The sequence below is a fragment of the Podarcis filfolensis genome, assembly GCF_964270895.1.
Source record: "Podarcis filfolensis genome assembly, chromosome: 4".
NCBI lineage: Eukaryota > Metazoa > Chordata > Lepidosauria > Squamata > Lacertidae > Podarcis > Podarcis filfolensis.
This window is the reverse complement of record NC_139607.1, coordinates 64,525,751-64,547,141: the sequence shown is the minus strand read 5'-3', so window position 1 is coordinate 64,547,141 and position 21,391 is coordinate 64,525,751. Positions and strand designations below refer to the sequence as shown.

General features: G+C 43.1%; 1 protein-coding gene across 2 annotated transcripts in view; it reads left to right on the top strand.

Annotated features, from left to right (window-relative positions):
* CD247 (CD247 molecule) overlaps window positions 1-21,391 on the top strand; it is a 45,908-nt gene that overhangs the window by 11,489 nt on the left and 13,028 nt on the right. The window lies entirely within an intron of this gene.

Sequence of the window (21,391 nt, the reverse complement as noted above, 5' to 3'; positions counted from 1 at the left end):
ATAACAATGCATAATTCTAGATAATTATGTTTTGTACTTGCAAAAACATTGTCAAGGTATTAATTTCATTATTACAGTTTTGGTCTTTTAGTCATCTGTACTTGATTTTTCAAATTTATATTTCTAAGTAATTTGTATTTTGTTTTGTGGGTTTGTTTGTTTTTTGCTCTTTCTTTACTATGGCATATGTTTACTTTAAAATCTATTAAAATGAAAAGATCACAAGTACACGTGAATCAGCAGATTATAAGGAGAAGAGGGAATCCTCAAGGGCATGAAAGGCTGTAGGGAAAATCCAGAAAGTTGATCATGACCTGTTTTTGTTTCAGGCATTTAATGGAACTAATAGGGTTCTCTGTTGAGGCAGAAGGGGAAAGAAGCCAACACTTACAAATGTTCCTTCTAACAGTTAGATGGAAGCTTGAAAAGATGGGCTGGTGGTGAACTGGTTTGTAGTGAAATACTAGTGCCTCTTGAGCCTGGTTGAGAATATAACAGATAGGCAAAACACAGAGATGTAGCAGGGTTGAATGAATTTTCTCCATCCCTCCTGCAACCTCTCAGAATGGAGGTTAAAGCTATGCATGTGTGTGAAGCAGTCAGCAGCAGACAAAATAATTACCTGGCTGCCTGGTGTTCCTTGGAAAGCTGGCATCTGGGCCAGATCCATTAAGTCAAAGGCTGGTTTAGACTAGGGAACTGGAGAGATTGTTCTGCACTTCTAGGCATAGCCACAGAGTTCAGAGATATCTTACCACTGATTGATTCATATTTTAAAATTATCCTGTTCTTCTTGTGCCCATGTACCAGCCAGGGCAGCCACCAACCCCAGCACGGGGACACAGCTTTCTCAACCAAGTTTCTTTCTCGCATTATATGGAGAACAAGCACGGGGAAACTGCCCCCCCCCCCATGTTGTTGGATTGAAGTATCCACCCGCCTCACCCAGCATGGCAAATGATCCAGGGTGATAAGGTAGAGTCTAAAGGACAACGACAGTCATGCATATCTGTAAAACACAACGCACAGTGCGGGCTCCCTAGACACACCGACTCAAAGTAAATGAGTGCCATGCCACTGCATGCGCAAACTAAGGGCATGACTGTGAGATACCATGTAGTGCCTTATAAGAATCAAATACTTTGTTTTATAGAAATGGGTGCAGACACCTGTGCCTTGCCCTTTTTTTTACTTTCGTTTAAGCTTCACTACAGTTCTTAGAACCAGCCATTTCTCTGAACGTGGGGCAGTTAATGAAGCAGGATGTTCTTGCTCTTTGGGCAGAGTAAGTGTGAATTCAAACTTGTGTTGCCTTTTTCTTTTTAAAAAAAATCAAGTTATATGGCACAAATGCCTTGGCAGTAATTGAAGCACTGCAAGGAAGGGAGAAACTGACTGGAGCTTGTATTGTCAAGCGTAGTGATCACTGGTAAATCTTATTCAGCGTATCAGAAAGAAGAGATCCTGTTTTCAGAGTGTGTTCAATGCATCATTCCAGTAATAATAATAATAATAATAATAATAATAAGAAGAAGAAGAAGAAGAAGAAAAATATTTATTAGAGTGCAATTTATTGTATATTAATTTCCACCTGTCATCTGATTGTTGGTACAACCTGTAAAAGCCTTTTTTTTTGTAAAAGCCTATTTTTTGTGTCTTCATTTAGTTCCCCATGTCATAATTATTATGAAGTGTGGAAAAAATGACCCGAGATCACCTGTGGCATGTGTTGTGCTGCAGGGGAAAAGAATTGTAACCAAGAATGTGAATTGTTTTTCACTCAGTACTTTGTTTACTGAGATGGCTTAGACCCAGGTCTCTGGCTACTTTCCCCAAAAGTCAGTGGAAAGTGTTGGTGCTAGTAATCTATTTCACAGAAAATGGATGACAAAATGCATTGTCATTTCAAGTGAACCTGCCCACACTTATCTGGTTAATCCAAGGTTAACCCATCTATTACGCCCATTTGGTCTGCCCAGGGAAGCTTGTTGTCTTAATCTCATGTAATAACTGCTGTGAAGTGAAGTTGGATCTGACAGCACCTGCTGGTGGAAGTGACAGCTTCATTCTGCCAACCTGGAAATCTGGGGTGGGGGTGGGGGTGAGCAAAACAAGTAGAGATGGGAATGCTAGGAGTTCTGCTCCTCATGCCTGAGTGTTTTGTGGAATTAAAGGTTTATTTAGAACAGTCAATATCACAATGATTTCAGCCCACCGTACATTTGCTGGGCTCTGCCTCTTTTACCTTTTCCTTAATATACCCCTCGGTTTTCCTTGTGCAGTTAGATGCTGACAATGGGTCTTTAATTAAATTTGCTGGAATTAAAGTATACATTAAAATGCCAGTAAATATTATAAATAATAGAGGAAAAAGAGAGCTTGTTAAACTGGATTCTGATATTTTGAATTAACGGTATGTAATTCTGCTCCTATGTAACAGTATTAGACTCCTGTTATCTATTCTAGTCTAATAGTGTGTTGTTGTTTTTTATAAGACATGAGTTAACCCAGGGTATTTCCATCCTGGTACTTGTTTAGCCATTCTGTTCTACTTGGTACAATATTTTTGCTGAGGTCAGTTCTTCTTCGTCCTCCAGATTCTTCCTCATGTTCTTTGTTGTGTTTCTGTGCTTTGATTTCTCTGTAGCAAGCAGTTAAGATCTCAGACTCTTTTAAGGCACTAGTCTTCTGCACACTTACTTACATGCAAGCCCCATGGGACTCCTTTTTGGGTAAATATGCATTGGAGTACACTAAGTGGCCTTTAGTCAAGCTACTTACTATTTTAAGAACATAAGAGTCCTGCTGGATCAAATCAGTGTCTAGCATCCTGCTTCTCAGTGACCAACCAGATGTCTCCAGGAAGTCCATGAGCAAGGCTTGATGGCTATAGCTGCCTTCTCATTTCCCCTAGGAATTGATACTCATCCCCCTCCCCGAGCTTTCATGACTGTCACTGCTCAAAGGAATTTGTTTCTGTATGTGCTTTCTTAAGTAATGAACTCATATTCCTGCTAATTTTTCCTCTGGGGTATATTAAAGAGGCCTATGTTTCTCATGACATTTGTGACTTGAGGATGCCATCATCATATCTGAGTTTCCATATTGACATGTTGAGTTAGACCTGCCTTGGCCTCAGTTGCATGACCAACTGAGATATGGCCATGTTCTATCTCCACAGATGGAGGCAGTGTGCCTCTGAATGCCTGTTGCTGGGAATCACAAATGGGCAGTGTTGTTGCACTTGGATCCTCCTTTTGGGTTTCCCACAAGCATCTGGTTGGCCACGGTGAGAACGGGATGTTGAACAACATGGCCCATTGGCCTGATCAAGAAGGCTCTTCTTAGGTTCTTTTGGCTGCCCACTAACCAATTGTTATGGTTTCCATGTATTCTTTTGAATTACAGGATAGGTGTGTCTGAAGAATTTATTATGAGATGTACATAGTTTGATTAACCCAAGCAACATCTAAAATATTTGGGCAGTTGAAAGAAGCACTATTTGCACAAAGCTATATTTATACTCACACAGCTCTCAGGATGGCAGTCAATATGAATAAAAGTGGTATTTTGGTTATCAGAGGGTTTGCTTATCCTTTAGATCAAAATAGATGGCATGGTGCCAGGTACGAACATCGTGTGAGAATCTCCAAATGTGCTTCACATGTTTGACACACGTGGGTGGCTGTTTGATGTGGCAGGCCGGTGGCAAGCTCTTCTCTCCTCCACACACCTACATGCCTTCATTTACAGGATTTGAAAAGAACCCAGCACCTGCAACAGTGAATAGAGGGCTCTGTTCACAAATTTGGGAGTCCCCAACATGTAAACAGAGTCCTCCGTACAATAACAGTTGTTTCAATGAACACATGCATTTGTGGGTTGAACCCTGGCCCCTGCCGCTGCAATTTTGCACCCTCCCCACACACTTTCATTGAACATGTGAAGAGATACAGTAGATAAGAAAAAAAAAATGATCAATGGAACCATTTCAAAGGGAGTGGCAGGGATACAAATTTAGGCTGTCTGTTCTTTTTAAAGGTTAAATAAACCCTTTGTGTAGTATATTTTTGTGAAAAATGATTGTGGGACTCTACATGCTCTTTCTTGCATGTAGAACAGCTTATATAGCAGGGATGGGGAACCTGTGGCCTGCCAGATGTTGGACCACAACTCCCCTCATTCCTGGCCATTGGCCATGCTGTTTTGGGGGGGGTGATGGCATTTCAAGAACACCTGGAGATGTTCCCCATCTCTGTTACAAAAATAGTAGTTGGTTCTGCTCCTTCTCTCTTCCTGTAGGGGCAGACTCAGATTCCATTCCAGTGCAACTGATCCTTTGCCAAAATTGACAGTACAGTATTCATCTTACTGTCCACTGTGGTGAAAATACATAACTTGCATAGTTGATTACATAAATTATGCTGTCAGTATAATATTCCCCCCATTCATTTTAGTGCAAAATAAACACAGTGCACATGGGGACGGGGTGGCATAATCAACTATGCATATTTGTGCCCAAAAGGCAACAAATACTGATCATATTTTCTGTTCCAGGCATACGAAAGAAAAGCAAAGACCAGCAATTTCTGCTCCCTTGACTTTTTTCCTGGGAATTCTCTGAGATCCCTAGTTATACTATCCCTAATTTCTAACCTTGGTTGAGGGGTAGGGGGAGGCTGATCAATTGGCTGCTTCTTCCCCCATTGCACGCAGGGCCCTGCTGGGGCTTAACCAGAACTAAGAGTTCTTTTGGCAGGCACCAAGATTTTCCATTGCTACAGCTGGCCAGTGTATGCTTTTAATCATGATTTGAAACCAGGGGTTGAAGCTTGTTAAAACTTGTCAGTTTTAGGAACTTGGCCCTTAAATAATGAATGGACCCATTGTTCTTAGTACTAGAAATTGGGGAAAATCCCTTGGCCAAAAATCCCAGTGACAAATTCTGCTTTCAGAAAGAATCACAGGAACAATGGTGTGTCCAAAGAATGCATGGAGGGGCATTCTGACCCTCCATGTATTCAGTAGAGTATCAGAACAGAGCACAATGCTCTCTATGCAGTTGTCAACCCCGTACAAGGCTGTATTTCCAATTTTGCTTACATAGCTTGTACATGTAAGCTTGAATTGGAACTTCTAATGAGTGCATGAAGGTCAGGGAAGGACCAGCAGACACAGTTCTGCTCCCCTCCCACATGTCATGTAAAGGGCTAATCCTAAATACATAACTGAGGATTGATTGTGTAGTTCTGTCCTGCATACATTGGATTTTATGCATGCATGTGCTATGCATATACACTTTGCCCACATGCAGCTGTGTGACAGGTCAGGACTGCCTAGTGAGTGGGGTGGGAAGGTGCAGTGTTATTCCCCACTGTGTGTAGGGATAAGATTGTCGGCAAGGTATTCCAGAGTTGTTCTTTTACCAGCTATTCCTTTTGAACCAATACCATTGTTGCTTTTTTATAGCAGGGGCGGCTAACCTCTGTACTAAAGACTGGTCCAGGTCCCCCAACAAAATGTTCTGTCCCCTGCAAGGCCCCACCGATACTTGGCAGTGGTGGCAAATGTATATTTTAAAAAGTAGACACTGTTTGGGTAAACAGAGAAGCTGAATCCTCTCTGCCCATCCCAGAATCCTGGTGGGGGTGGAGATTGCTCCCTTTCATCATTAAACAGATCATTAGATGAGCAGGGAGGGGGCATTTGCTCCCCCTCTGGAGTGTGTGTTTGAGAGAGTGGGGTGGACACAACCATTTCTTGCATGCACCCCCTGCCCCCAATGGCTGGCCAAAGGAGAGCTTGGCCCTCAGAACAAGAACTGTTAGCCATCTTTGTTTTATAGGTTGCTGTATCTGCATTAAAAATGAACCAACTCTTTTCCTTTACCTTTAGTAAGAGGTTAAACTGTGGTTAAGTAGTTACTCAGAAGGGGGTCTTCCTTCCGGGTCGTCTTCACTTCTGGTGTGACTGGGAGAAGGCAAGTGGGGGGGGGCAAGAGTAAATCTCCCTTGCGTGTGCGCATGTTACAGGCCTTATTAACTTCTGTTCACTTTCTTGAACTTCATGAAAGTCATGACTGAACATCAGTGCTGTGGTGCTTGAAAAGAATTAAAAGAGAGAGAAAATCGCCCCTGCTGAGTGCTCCAGGTGCTGCCTGGCAAACAGAAGAAAGCTGTAACATATGTGATTCTCCAGATCAGGTCTCACCAAGTACAGGCCTGTGCCCTATTCTTGTGCGTAACAACACCAGGGTTCTTAGCAGCTCTTGGAACCAGGCCTTCTAATGATTTCCTCACTGATGCCCCATTTTCAACCGGGTGCAATTTATGCTTATCAAAGAGAGAAAACGGGAAAGCTTTTTCCTGTATTCTAAAAAAGATGAAAAGGAGACAGGGAGGAGGAGAAAATGGTGGTGACGAGGGAAGCAAGCGAATAAAGGCTGGTTAGAGAAATCAATTAAGCTGTAAAAGGTTAGGCTACTTGCCGAGGCAGGCAAGATGGGGAAAAAGCGAGAAAAGGATAAAAAAAGCCCAGTTAGTAGATCACAAGAGTGGCAAAGAATTAGATTAAGGGGGAGAAAACATAGAAAAGGTTGCTTGGTAAGAGACCTTCATGTTGTGTTCCCTTCACATTCAATTCTTTAGAAGCAAAAGCACAAATTGGGGGTAAAAGTACAAGTTAGATATGGCTTTAATCATGTCATTTGAGGCAATGGGAGAATTTGCCTTCCTGGATCTCTTCCATGAACAAAAAAGTAATAATTCCAATACACTTTGCTAGAAATCTTGGAAGCGGTGTGCATAAACTTTTCACCTGAGGTAAGCCATACACACCAAGTTAAGATAAAGCTTTGAACAATCCTTATTAGAAGTGAATGTAAAGTGTGAAGTATCTCTCCAAATTATAGCTTGGACGGAAACAAATAATATCTCCTAATAATGGACAGAAAGGCATAGTGCTCCAGAAGCCTGGCAGGATAAGAAGAAAGAGCTATAATTCTTCATGTGAGATGTAGCAACTATTTAAATATAAAGAGATATAAGCCTGGTGGTTTTTTCATGCCCTTCAAATTATTTGCTGTGCCATTTGATCTGTATTTATTCAGTAGTAAGTTGTCCCACAGGACGAGGGTGGCACTGTGGTCTAAATCACAGAGCCTAGGGCTTGCTGATCAGAAGGTTGGCGGTTCGAATCCCTGTGGTGGGGTGAGCTCCTGTTACTCGGTCCCTGCTCCTGTCCACCTAGCAGTTTGAAAGCACGTCAAAGTGCAAGTAGATAAATAGGTACCACTCTGGCGGGAAGGTAAACGGCGTTTCCGTGTGCTGCTCTCGTTCGCCAGAAGCAGCTTAGTCATGCTGGCCACATGACCCGGAAGCTGTACGCCGGCTCCCTTGGGCTATAGCGTGAGATGAGCGCCGCAACCCCAGAGTCGTCCATGACTGGACCTAACGGTCAGGGATACCTTTACCTTTTTAAGTTGTCCCACCTACAATGGGCCTTACTCCCAGGTGTGTGTGCATAGTCTTACATGCTGTGTACACACAACACCTTTAAAACATATTCAAAGCACATTATTTCCGTCAAAGAATTCTGGGTGCTGTGGTTAAGAGTTGCTGGGAATGAGAAATCTGATTAAGGGAGATAATGTGTTTTGAATGGGCTTTCGATGTGTTGTGTAAACACATCGTTATAGCACAATCCTAAACGTGTCTACTGAATTCAGTGGGGCTTACTCCCATGTTCGTAGGCATAGGATTGCAGCCTTATTTGCTTTAAATAGGGTTGGGCAACATGTAGCCCTCTGGATGTTGTTGGACTAGAATTCCCATCTTCCCTGACCATTGGCTGGCTGGGGGCTGATGAAAGTTGGGGTCCAACAATATATGGAGGGTTACACGTTGCCCACCCCTGCCTCAAAACAAAGCATCATCTGTTCCGCTGATTCTTAACTCCCATTGCACTGAGGACTCCTGCTTGGGTTTGCTCATTCTTTATGTCTGCCAGCATGTCAGTAAGGCTTTCATATTAGCACTTGTCCTCTAGGACAGATAGCAATACGGGTATATGAATATACGTCGGAGACCCTGTTGTTTTTAAAGTTTCCATTGCTACTATGTGCACTTTGTTTTTCTTGCTGAGCATTATTTTATGATGGCATTTTTAAGCCTTGTTTTTAAATATTTGTTTTGAGTAGTAGTCAATGGTCATGTGTTGTAGCTTTATTAGATGTGCTGGAGGGTAGATTTTTCTTTTAGATGAAAGGTGGGGTCAACATAAAAATGCAAAAAATGAAACATAAGAAAGTGCTGTAGACAAAGAAAGTCAAACAGATCAATGGTTCTCACACTGTTGTAGAAGGACCACCTGCACTTCAGGTACAGCAATGAAAATTACTGAGGAACATGCTATATGGTCAAGAGTTTCTGTGGTTTCTAATACATACAGGAAAGACAAGACACCTGTCCATTTACAATGTAAGATAAAAAGCAGCTTGTCTTAGTATGTATTTAACTGGGATATCAGATTAGTAAAGTAGGTTTTATAAAGAGGGTTAACCTCCTTACACAACTGTGGTTCATCACACTTCCCCCCTGTGTTTTAGACTTTGCCTTTGTTGCTCTGTATTTGACCCCAGTATCGGTCGGATCAAAAAGTACTCATTATAAGGTAGATGAGTTAAAGAGAACGAAGAAAACAACATATTTGTAAGATAATACTCAACAAATAAATATTTATAGTCATTATAGGCCATCTGCATTGCTGGGCTGCCCTTTGACCTTCAGAGGTATTTGTTACCTTGGTAAAAGCACAGCAGAAACTGTCCTAAGAGCATCAGAAGAGTCTGCTGGATCAGGCCAATGGTCCATCTAGTCCTGTGTCAGATTCTCACAGTGGCCGCCCAGATGTTCGTTGGAAACGTGCAAGCAGGACCTAAGCACACTCCCCTCCTGCAGTTTCCAGAAACTGGAAACTGTCTTTGGAAACTGGTCTTTTCCTATTCAATATTGTCATATTAACATTCATTGTCATCTTTTTCTCCCACCCCATTTATTTATTTTTAAGATGCATGTCTAAAATGTTTAATATTTCAACAGTCTCCATGCAGTATTCACTGTTGTTTAGGACTTTACGTGTTAACAACAAGACCTTGAACATGGCCCAAGAGCTGGTCAGCAGCCAGTACTGTTTCTTCAACACAAAAATAATATGTGCGCATCCACTCAACAACTTGACTCCAGTATTCTGCATCAAGTGCAGCTTTTGGACCAATCCCAAGGGAAGCTACATGCTGAATGCATTAAGGTAAAGGTAAAGGTACCCCTGCCCGTACGGGCCAGTCTTGACAGATTCTAGGGTTGTGCGCTCATCTCACTCTAGAGGCCGGGAGCCAGCGCTGTCCGCAGACACTTCCGGGTCACGTGGCCAGCGTGACAAAGCTGCTCTAGCGAACCGGCATCAGAGCAGCACACGGAAACGCCGTTTACCTTCCCGCTATAAAGCGGTACCTATTTATCTACTTGCACTTAAGGGTGCTTTTGAACTGCTAGGTGGGCAGGAGCTGGGACCGAACGACGGGAGCTCACCCCGCCGCGGGGATTCGAACCGCCGACCATGCGATCGGCAGGTCCTAGGCACTGAGGTTTTACCCACAGCGCCACCCGCGTCCCACTGAATGCATTGCAGCAGTCTAATTGTGAAGTTACCAACGCATGAATCACAGTGGCTTAGCTATCCCTGATCACCAGTCTAAGCTGATAATGGGTGCTTCTTGCCACAAATGTCACCTGAGCCTACAGTGACAAAGATGGATTTAAAAGTACCCCCAAACCATGCACCTGCTCCTTCCCTGTCCAGAACTGAACTCCCCAACTTCGACCTGGGATCCACCACTGTCTCTGTGTCTTACCAGGATGCAGTCACACTTTGTTGATCCCCCCCATTTGTTGGAACCTGGTGCCTTCCAGATGTTGTTGAACTACAGTTCCTATCAGCCCCAGTCAACATGGCCACTGGTCAGGAATGATGGGTGTTGTTATCCGACACCTGGAGGTCCACAGGCTCCTTATCCCTGCTAGGCAAAGGGACCCCTGACCACTAGGTCCAGCTGTGGCCGACTCTGGGGTTGCGGCGCTCATCTCGCTTTATTGGCCAAGGGAGCCGGCGTACAGCTTCCGGGTTATGTGGCCAGCATGACTAAGCCGCTTCTGGTGAACCAGAGCAGTGCACGGAAACGCCATTTACCTTCCCGCTGGAGTGGTACCTATTTATCTACTTGCACTTCGTGCTTTCGAACTGCTAGGTTGGCGGGAGCCGGGACTGAGCAACGGGAGCTCACCCCATCGCGGGGATTCGAACAGCCGATCTTCTGATCAGCAAGTCCTAGGCTCTGTCGGTTAACCCACAGCGCCACCTGCGGCTCTGTTAGCCTTGTGAATTTATTTCAGTTTTATTGTTGGAAGTATGGCAGATATGAGTTAACCCCCTAACATTCCTTCTCATATTTTTGCCTGCTAACCAGATTCCTTCTATTTTCTTTTCGTAATTTCTTTTCTTTCTTTTTTTGCACTTTTTCTGTTCTGCCTTAATTGTTTCTTTCCCACCAAGCTGCACTTAACTGCGTCTAGCTGTGAAAGTCACATTGGTTACCAGTCAAGGCAGTGCTGCGCTGAGGAGGCGGCTTTTATGCTAGTGACTTTGAATCGAACAAATGGGGAGGGGGGAGGGAACTTGGTTTGGATCCTGCAGGAGGAAACCATTTAGGAGGTCTTAGCATGACTCTTTCAAGGGCAATTTCAAAGGTGATTTAATGTAGCATCCCCTGCGCTGCCGCTTCAATGTGTCTTCCTGCTGTGGTTGAGGGGCAGGGTGGGGGTGGTTTCTGCATTAGGAAAGGAGGACAAAGTATTGGCTTTTGCTTGTTCTTTCACTCTTTGTTGTTGTTTAGTCGTTTAGTTGTGTCCGACTCTTCGTGACCCCATGGACCAGAACACGCCAGGCACTCCTATATTCCACTGCCTCCCGCAGTTTGGTCAGACTCATGTTTGTGGCTTCAAGAACACTGTCCAACCACTTTGTCCATGGAGTTTTCTTGGCGGGTATACTGGAGTGGCTTGCCGGTTCCTGTTCCAGCTGGATCACGTTTGGTCAAAACTCTCCACTATGACCAGTCCATCTTGGGTGGCCCTGCACGGCATAGCTCATAGCTTCTCTGAGTTATTCAAGCCCCTTTGCCACGGCAAGGCAGTGATCCATGAAGGGGCTTTCACTCTTTAGTGGGTCTTTATATAAAGATATGAGAGAGGGGATTGTGTTCAGGTGCTTTTACACATGTTTAGTGCTGGATCCAGGTGTTTTTTGGGGGGAGGGGGCAAAATGCCACCATTGGGCTCTCTTCTCTTTGCCACTGTAACTGCTGCCCATTCAGTTGTCCTCTCTCTCTCTCTCTGGGCCCAATCTGCACCAAGAGCCCAGATGGAGGGTCAAGATTGGCATGTAGGGATGGGGTTCCACCCCTAAGCTTTGTGCAAGCAAATCAGGATGAAAGCCCAATAAATAGGTCATGTGGAAGCACCCAGTGAGATAATTGCTTCCCCCACAAGAAAGCAGTTTATTTTATTTTATTTTCCACTCTCCATCTGAGGATCACAGGGTGGTTTACAGTGTAAAAATAAATAACATAATAAGCAAAAAAAATTAACCCCTCTCCCAAACACAATGTCTTTCCTCCCCCCAGAGATTGCTATATGTTTTCACAGGGAAATAATATTTGGGGAATTTGAGGGGATCAAAATTTTGGCCCAGCCTCATATAAATAGGCGGAATGATGGGCTGCTATAATTTGACCTACCACTGCTTATATCTGCCCTATTGCTCTTTGAAACTTGTTTTTCTACAGTCCTTTTCAGCTTAATTTCAGCTTTATTATTGCTTCTTAATAAAATATGAGTTGCTAGCTACATTTGAACACTACATTTGAACATTTGAAAAACTTCTGCAAGAGAGCTAAATTTGCTTCATGCTATAAAGTATAAACTTTTATGGTAATACGGATTAGGAAGTTATTGACAGCATCGCAAGGTTACTGACACAAAGGCCTGGCTGCAGAGATTCAAAGTCCATGTGCATTCTTGAGGCCATTGCATATTAGACCTGTATATATGTTTAATCTGAGTGCACCTCAAACTGAGTTTGTATTTCACAATGCCTTCCCATGGCTTCAACAATAATATATATGATAGAATGATTCATGAAGTATGGCCAAATAACTGAACAGAACCCTATAATCTTGTTGTATATTCTTAATGATACAGGACATTCATCTACGTACTATGCAATTTTTTGTATTGATTTCTGGCTTTAATAGTCAATTTATGACATTCTCCAAAAGGAATGTGAAATTCTGAGAAGGCCAGTCTTAAGCAATTGTGTGTTTTTCTCATCAGTCTCTTTCTAACAAGTATACCAGCATACCTTTGCCGAGGAAGGTGGAGTCTAGATAAATATCTCTCCTTGAGGAAACCATTGTGAGATACGTTGGGCTTCAAAGGTGTGTTTGTGTGTAGATGGGAAGCTGAGACAACAAGACTGTTTCTGTGCCCTACTAAATCTGAATTCATGCACCGTGTTCATCATCACACAGTAATTTGTTTGCAGCATCAAGTGGTGATTTGTGTGTATGAAATGACCATTACTGATTAAATAAGACAGACCTTTCATATCACCTGACATCCCTGAAGCACAATGAAGACCATTTACCTTTTTGCTGCCACTCAACCAAGTGAAAAGCTTTTGAGTAAGGGAATGTACAGGGACGCGGGTGGCGCTGTGGTCTAAACCACAAAGCCTGGGGCTTGCCGATCAGAAGGTCGGCAGTTCGAATCCCTGCGATGGGGTGAGCTCCTGTTGCTCGGTCCCAGCTCCTGCTAACCTGCGCTGCTCTGGTTCGCCAGAAGCGGCTTAGTCATGCTGGCCACATGACCCAGAAGCTGTACGCCGGCTCCCTCGGCCAATAAAGCGAGATGAGCGCCGCAACCTCAGGGATCTCTTTACCTTTACCTTTAAGGGAATGTACATGTGTATACAAATGAGTCCTTTAGAGTAGGTCAAAATATGTCTTACTGATTTTGATGCTCCGTGTGTGAAAAATGCTTCTGTTGTGTTAGTCCCCTCCTCATATCTAACAAATGTCTTGTGGCCACTTCATGAATTAGGGATTTAAGGAAAGATCATGAGGAAATGAGGACATTTAAGATTGCAGAGATGTTCAGTTTTATTTGGATTCATCCCTACTTAAGCCTCATTAATTTGTGTGTGTATTCTCTCTCTCTCTCTCTCTCTCTCTCTCTCTCTCACACACACACACACACACACACACACACACAGTTATTGGACAGGTGTATTGACAAGGCAGCTACGGCAATAGCTTCCCTCTCCAAAAGGGTATGGGAGAATGTGATGCTAAAGTCCAATACCATGATGAAAGTCTACCAAGTTTGTGTGTTGAGTACATTACTTTATGGAAGTGATTCGTGGGCAACTTACAAGCGTCAGGAATGACACCTCAATGCCTTCCACATGCACTGTGCCGGGAAGATTTTGAGTATCATATGGCAGGGCAGAGTTTCAAACAAAGATGTGCTCTGCCAAGCCCACATCTCCAGCATGTTCACACTCCTGTCTTAGCAATGTCTACGCTGGCTTGGTCATGTCAACAGAATGAAAGATGGCAGGTTCCCCAAGGACATACTTTATGGGGAGCTGGCTTCGGGCACCAGACCTGTTGACACACCTGCTCTGTGTTACAAAGGTGTCTGCAAATGAGACATGAAGGCTGCCATGTGGGAATCCCTTGCAGACAACCACAGTGACTGCAGAAAGACAGTCAGGTTGTGTATCCACAGCAGTGACCGCAGGGGGAGAAGAAACACTGTGGTGCTTCAGCAGAAGCGTAACTGGATGCTTCCATCTGCCCCAGCGGCAACAAAAAAGTCTCTCCCGTATTGGTCTCTACATCCACAGCAGGTGCTGCAACCTTCCAGCAGTTTATGGTAGTGCCAAAAAAATATTGGGGGAGGCACAAAAGGGACAGAGGGGGCAGTTTTTTTCTACATTTTGTTGGCGCAGGGGGAAGCTGCATTCCACTCTTTATAAAAGAGAAATATTTTGCATGAATGCTCCCATCTGAAATATATTTTCTCTGAACTCAGCCCTATTCATTTTGAGGATGGAGTTTAAAAGTTTTTGTTCCAACTCCAGTTCTGTCACTGACAGAAGTGAGTCTATAGGGAATTCTCTCTCCTGACCACCTCCTTTCTGTGCTGCATATATCCATAGATTTCAGACATGGTCATCTTCGCAGCACATGACAGGCTTATCCCAGTGCATAGCCTCATAATGAAACATATCCATCTGCTCTTGTTGCATGTGGGGATCTTAAGGTTTTAAATTTACACCATTCCTTTTAAAAAAATTATTTTTAAAATTATAGATTTACTAAAGAAAGAAAACACACAACAAAAAAGAAGGGGGAAAACAGGAGGAAAACCCCCAGAACAAAAACGTCAGTTCATATTCACAATACAATAAAAATTGAAATGTTATTGAAATTTGCACTATTCATAAATGCCCATTTAGAAAAGCATATGCCAAGATACTGAGAAGCACTTTTACGTTAGGTTTGCGGTGTCTGCTTTTAAAACAGCAGCCTCAACCACCCAAATGTGCATTCTTTTCACCATTGTGGGTGAAGGTTTTGGCTGTATAACTGCATGGTATTTTGAAAAGATTGTTGAATAGTCATTTCATACTCACAAATCATCACTTGACGTGTGGATGTACTTGGCTGGTGAAGTTGTTGGGTTTGTTTTTTGCAGTTCTTATCTTTCGTACAAGGCCTCTGAAGGCCTAAAAATAGTTAAACTTACCTTAATATGAAAGGAATCAAGTTGCTGGGTAGATGCTGAGGTCGGAATGGCTGAAGCTATTTTTGCTCTACAGTTTTTTCTAATATTGTGGCTGTACGTATTCCGGCCGCACGTCTCGCTCCCTGCGTGAGAAGCGAGAAGACACTGCACAGTGATATAACCCAGTCTTCATTTAATGGGTCAGCAGCAGGTGAGTGAATTAGGGAGGGAATATCTGCTTATACCAGAGGTGGGTCAGCCCACGGGTCACATTCCTCCATAGGCAGCCTATGTTTGCTGTGTCCAGTGCTGAACAGGGTCAGAGGCAAAAGCAGATCTGGGCCCAGGTGTGTGAGCTGAGAAGAGTTCTGAAGGCCAGCCAGTGAGGCCTGGAGGGTTGCATAAGGCCTTTGGGGTTCCCTAACCTTGACTTGTAACTATGTACCCATCTGCTGCCTTAGTACACGGTGGGTGTCACCCCTGATCACCTCCTGACTGCCACCAAACTGCTGCTGTCTTGCCTCTTTCAGGCCTTTTAAAGTGCTCCAGGTTAGTGGCTATCACTACCTTTTTGTGGGTGTGAATTCCATAATTCAACCACGTGCTATGTGAATAAGTATTTACTTTTGCCTGTTCTGAACCTCCCAACATCCAGCTTCATTGGATATCCCATCTAGCATTATGTGTGTGTGTGTGGGGGGGGACCTCTCACTACCTACGTTCTCCATACTATGCATAATTTTATACACCTCTTTCATGTCACTTCCAATTCACATTTTCTGTAAAGTAAAAAGCCACAAATGTTGTAAATGTTCCTCACAGGAGAGTTGCTCCAACCCCTTGATTGTTTTTCTTGCCCTTTTCTGAGTTTCCCCCCAGCTCTGCAATGTCCTTTACGAGGTGAGGCAACGCCATAGATTTGTATACAGTGGTACCTCGGGTTACAGATGCTTCAGGTTACAGACTCTGCTAACCCAGAAATAGTACCTGGGGTTAAGAACTTTGCTTCAGGATGAGAACAGAAATCGCACGGTGGCGGCAGCGGGGCAGCACAGGGAGGCCCCATTAGCTAAAGTGGTACTTCAGGTTATGAACAGTTTCAGGTTAAGAACGGACCTCCGGAACAAATTAATTTCTTAACCCAAGGTACCGCTGTAATGGCATATGATACGGACAAGCACAGGATTTTCACAGCTGCTGCACACTAGGTCAGCATCTTCACTGAGCTCTCTGTTATGACCTGAAAGTCTCATTCCTGGCCAGTCACTGCCAGTTCAGACCCTGTGAACATATGTGTGAAATTGATTCCCCGCCCCCCATGCATAATTTTACACTTGCTTAAATTGAATTGTATTTGCCATTTTACCCCCTTCATCCAGTTTGAAAAGATTCTTTTCCTTGCAGTCCCTTTCTGTTTTAACCACCCTGAACAATTTGGTATCATCAGCAAACTGCTACCTCACTGCTCATCCTTAATGCAGAAAGCCTTAATGACTCTCCAGGTCATTAATGAACAAGGCCTTAATACTGATCCTTGATGGCTTCCACTTTCTACAATCCTCCTTCGGGAGAGCTGTCCATTCATTCCGACTTTCTGCTTCATGTTTCTTAACCATTTCCTTTATGTGTTTTGACTCTTGAATCTGATATAGTATGACTACTTTTGTTATGTTGTAAGCTGCCTTGAGCATTGTTTGAACTACGAAAAGGTGGCATACAAATAAAATTTATGTATGTATGTATAGTAGTAAGTTGGAGGATAAGAAAATGGAATTTATGGAAAATGCTATACTTGACTTTTTCAGAAGGTATGGATGCTGAGCATAAGTAATTGTGCCCCTTGAGAGGATCACTGTCTGGGCAGGGAAGATGGACAATAACTGTTAATATGGAGATGGAAAACTCTGAGCTAATTCAATTAGGTGATTGAATTTGGTAATTGATTTTCCTGAGATTTCACGACCTGCATGTAGATGATAGGAAACTCGTCCTTTGCAATGGCAAAAAACATGATTTCCATGTCCTAGTAATGTGAGGAGAATGCCATTTCTGTCAGCTTGCAGTGCCCATAATTCTCTTCCACTTTCTAGATGGGATAAAAAAAAAATGTCCTCTTAAATCATTTGAACTGTTATTGTGTGATTGCATAATGCGTTTATAGCATGGTGCGTGCAGTATCTTGTGTGTGTACTTACATGACAATGTAGTCTGTATCAGCTTACCCTCGTACAGCTCTTACTGCAAAAGTCACATTTTCTATCTTTCATATAGAGGTCCCACTTGCTGTTCAGAGACTAACGTGATGATCTCTAGCACAGAGAAGAACAGATATGAGTGTTTGCGTATGTTTGAATAAGCAATAGTTCAATAAGAGGAAAACCAACTACCGTATTCCTTAACTTTACAAGATTGTTCATGAAAGCAATGGTTTCATTTAACATACAGCATAGGTTGCCTTTGTGCCCTGAAACCTCTTGCATTGATTTGAGCTCTTTCATTTAATATGAAAAGCTGAGACACTTCTGATGAGAGGCTCTTTTAAAACCAAGGGCTGGATCTACTCCCACGTTCTCCCTTCTTCACCAACTGTTTACTGGAGGGATTATGCTACGTTATGTTATTTAATCATATTTTAAAACTGGTTTTTTTTTGGGGGGGGGCAAGATCACCCAAAGTGGTTTACAACCTTTAAACCCCACCCCCACACACCATGGATGAACAATAAATTAAAGTATTAACAAACAAGCCTTTAAAAATCAAGGCTGCGTTATCCAGACCAGCGGTGGGAACCGTTTTGGCCCAGGGCCTGATTTTTATTTCCCCCCTATGAATTTGTCTAGCTTCTAGACAAGAATCTCGTAAGTTTGCTACCATGATTTGGAACATTATTATAGACCAGAGGTGGGACATTTTGTACCCACCAAATGTTATTGGACCCCAACTCCCATTAGCCCCCCATCAGTGATGATGGGAGCTATATTGTCTGGCAAACATCTGAAAGGCCAATTTCCCCCCAGCCATCCTGTCAAAACAGTACCTCAAGGAATAACTAATCTATTACGGCATACATTTTTGTGGATTTAATCAAATATATGGACACTGAGAGGATTTTGTCCTGTTCTAAGGAAGCCGAGGAGCTTTTCAGCCTGGTTTTAAACTGGAATATTCTTATGTCTCAAGCAGTATATACATTTGAGTTTCTCAACACCTCTGCTCAGATTGACCCAGTGTTGATTCACAGGCCCTGCACATATATGTTTATACTTTAAAAACATCCAGTTACATGTACTGTGGGGTTCTGTCTACCCCCCTCACTTATGAACTAAAATGTCACTAGGGTGGCAAAGGCATTTGTTTATTAAGCTATGGAATAAATTTACACCCAGGGAAGGAAATCTGTGTGTTGAATGCTTACATGGAGACTGCATGGGGAAATGGGCCGTGGGGAGAATTGTCCACCTCTGCACAATGGTTGTGGGGGCTTTGACAGCAGCTCAACTGGCTCACACCTACTTCTGCACAAACTCTGCTCTCATTTGCTAACATTGTGAATCTCTTTTGGTTCCAGTCTCCTAGAATTGAAACAGCTGTGCATGTGCGTGTGTTTCTTGTCCTCTGAATGTGACTAAGTGTGTTTGATGCTGCTGCCAGCCCCCTCAAGAGATGAATAAGTTAAGAATGGCTGCTGTGGCATGAAGGCAGGTTTCAAAGTTCATATCTTTCCCCTAGACTTTCAGGAAGACACGTGTTCACATGCTGTTGGTTTTTTGTGTGTTTGTGTTTTAAGAACTTGGCTGAGAAGAAACTTTCCCAGCTTGCTTTTGGCTAGACAGTTGTTCTAAATTCCAGTCCCCTTTTTCTTGCTCTATGAAAGCTTCCTATTGCTTTAGTTTTTAGTGTGTTGTAGATGTAGAAGTATGTCTACAAGAGTGGGAGGAAACTGTGCCCTGCATCTCTTCAGAATCTCGCTTTTTCTTACATGTCTTGGAGTTTGCATTCAGCCTTTGTTGTCGTTCTTTAGTCGTTTAGTCGTGTCTGACTCTTCGTGACCCCATGGACCAGAGCACTCCAGGCACTTCTACTGGCTCTTAATCCTTGGTGATCACAATATCAGCAACAAAAAGGAGCACCTCTCATTGAAGAGGTGGGGACTACTGTGCCCCTCCCCTGCGTTGTTGGATTTCGGCAAGGGTAGAGTAGTGATAGAACATCCACTTTGTGTGCAGAAGGTCTCAGTTCAACGCCCAGCATTTTTAGGTGGGTCTCCGACAATGCTGAGCTTGATGGGTCCTAATGGTCTGCCAAGGTATGGCAACTTCCTCTGTTCCAGACTCATCAGCTGTAGCCAGTGTGGTTGAATCTGGACAGCCACATCTTTCCCATCCCTGCTTTATGGCATAATCTTTTGCTGCACTTGGTCTTGAAACTTAGTAGAGGAAACGTTGCACTCAGGAAACCTTGCAGGCAGGAGGCACAGCTGTCAGATCAGAGTGGAGGGGGCTGTCAACACTTAGCGTAACCACACCGAATGCCACAAACAGCCAAGGGAACTCTTTGCACTGATGTCAGAAGCTGAGCTCCATTTTACCTCGAGCGCACAGGTTTCCTTTCCTTTATACTGACTTCCAATCTCGTGCTTCAACAAAACTATCTTGTTACAATGAAACTTCAGCAGGCTAATCTGTTGGGAAATAGACTGCTGTTGTTGTTTTCAACCTGCCTCTTATGGGGGCTACCCTTCCTACTAGGGCTGAAAGAGTTCAGTATTTTGTTAAGATATGCAAATTTTCATTCAGTAGTTTTCTCTGAAAAGGACGCTCACACCTCATGGCACTGTTTTAAACCACAATTGGACAATTGCAAAGAAATTGACAGTTTTTTTCCATCTAGCTTGGTACTGTCTACACCTACTGACACTGGCTCGCTGGCACTTCAGACAGAAGCTTTTCTCAGCTGTAGCTAGAGACTGAACCCACTACCATGTGCTCCATGACTGAACTACAGCCTCTCCACACATGGATTGGAGCCAGCATGAGTAGGGCAGTTTCCCCAAGAATGGAAATTTATGGCTGCATTTGATTGAAACATAAAATCAAACTGTCTCACGACAAACCACTAAAACAATGTGCCAAGAGGCTTACTTTTACCAAGATGCACCTTTTGGGATTTTTTTGGTCACTTCCAGGTTTGGTGCGATGCATGTGTGCGTGGTTGCACACATATGGGACTCGCCTAAAACAGTCATTAATATGGATAGGTAACGTTTACAAACGAGAACAAGAGCATCAAGTGATACTGAGGATAATCCTAAATGTATTTCTTATCAATAAAAAATTAAGTGCGGCACAAGCACATTTTTATTCTGAAAGCGTGGCCCAGAGAAAAAAGCTTGAGAACCACTGCTATACCCATTAACCTGGGAGCTCCATTTGATCTTTGAGTAGACATGCATTGGATTGCAATTTTCATTGCTTGTATTAATGTATGAACCAGAGAGCTGCCCAATACTCCTGAAGAACAATCACATGTGCCATAAACATGAAGGTGTACATGTATGAGAGAGACTGTCCTCTTTAAATGTTGCTGTAACTTGACTTTGTTCCATGTGATGCATACTTGTGTTTATTCTGATCAGCCTTTAACTGGTCTTTATTGAGATTGTGCTTTAATCCCATTGAAATCTATACTCAATTTCATGCAATTGTTTTAAGTTCAATTAATTTCATTTTCCTGTGGAGTAGCCAGATGAGGCCGTTGCAGCAAACTGCCAACAAAGAGTTTTGCAGCACCTTAAAAGACTAATACATTCATTATGGCAGCAGCTTTTGTACAGTTGTCTTCATCAGATGTATTAAGCATTATCCTGAGGTGCAGGTGTCTATACACATGGTAGTGGAGAGGGAATTGTAAACAGCCAGATCAAAAGGCAATGGAAGTGCATAAAAGTATACAAATGGCTATTTGGCCATTCACAAAAAAGATGTTGGTGATGAGAAAACCCTGGCATTGGTAAGCCAATTAATGACACATAGTGATTAAAAAACCCTGCCCTGATTCAGTCCACAAGTAATAGCACTGAGGCTCTTGATGAATTGTAATTCAGTGGTTGCACATTTCAGTCTCCCTTGGAAGCTCCTTTGTTCTAGAATGACCAGTTAAGGGTTAGAGCCAGAGTGCGGCCGTTGGTGTTTGATCATTGTCATGAGACTGGAATTCACAAAAGCTTGTGCCATAATAAATTTTTAAGGTGCCACAATACTCTTTTGAATATTTTCACTGGGACTTTAGTGTGACTTTATTTGGATCTGAGTCCCTGAGTACTGAATTTTCCTCTAATCCCCACTTCTGATTTTCTCTGCTGCTTCAAAGACAGCACCATAATCTTTCCTCTAGAGTAGGCAAATATGAATATGGATATACAGTATACTTGCTTCCTTTTTTGCAGTGTTTCTCTAGAAACCATTGAACAGGTTGGATGAGTCTTT